Genomic DNA, 349 nt, shown 5'->3' on the forward strand with positions numbered 1-349 from the left:
TTACCTAAAAGTGATATAAGCCATATATGACAAACCCACAGTCACCATCATACTGAATGGGGAAAAATTGAAAGTATTCCCACTTAAAACTGGAACCAGACAAGTTTGCCCTCTATCATCACTTCCATTCAACATAGTGCTAGAAGTCCTAGCCAGAGCAATAAGACAAGAGAAGAAAATCAAGGGTATCCAAATGGGGGCAGAAGAGGTCAAACTATCTCTCTTTGTCGACAATATGATCTTTTATCTAGAAAACCCCAAAGATTCTGCCATGAGACTACTGGAATTGATAAACAAATTCAGCGAAGTCTCAGGTTACAAAATCAATGTGCCGAAATCTGTAGCATTC

General features: G+C 38.7%; 1 pseudogene across 1 annotated transcript in view; it reads right to left on the bottom strand.

Annotated features, from left to right (window-relative positions):
* Nucleotides 1-349, bottom strand: part of LOC105809034 — a 66,622-nt pseudogene that overhangs the window by 39,747 nt on the left and 26,526 nt on the right. The gene's annotated exons all lie outside the window — the stretch shown is intronic.

This window comes from Propithecus coquereli, unplaced genomic scaffold (assembly GCF_000956105.1).
Source record: "Propithecus coquereli isolate 6110/MARCELLA unplaced genomic scaffold, Pcoq_1.0 Scaffold188, whole genome shotgun sequence".
NCBI lineage: Eukaryota > Metazoa > Chordata > Mammalia > Primates > Indriidae > Propithecus > Propithecus coquereli.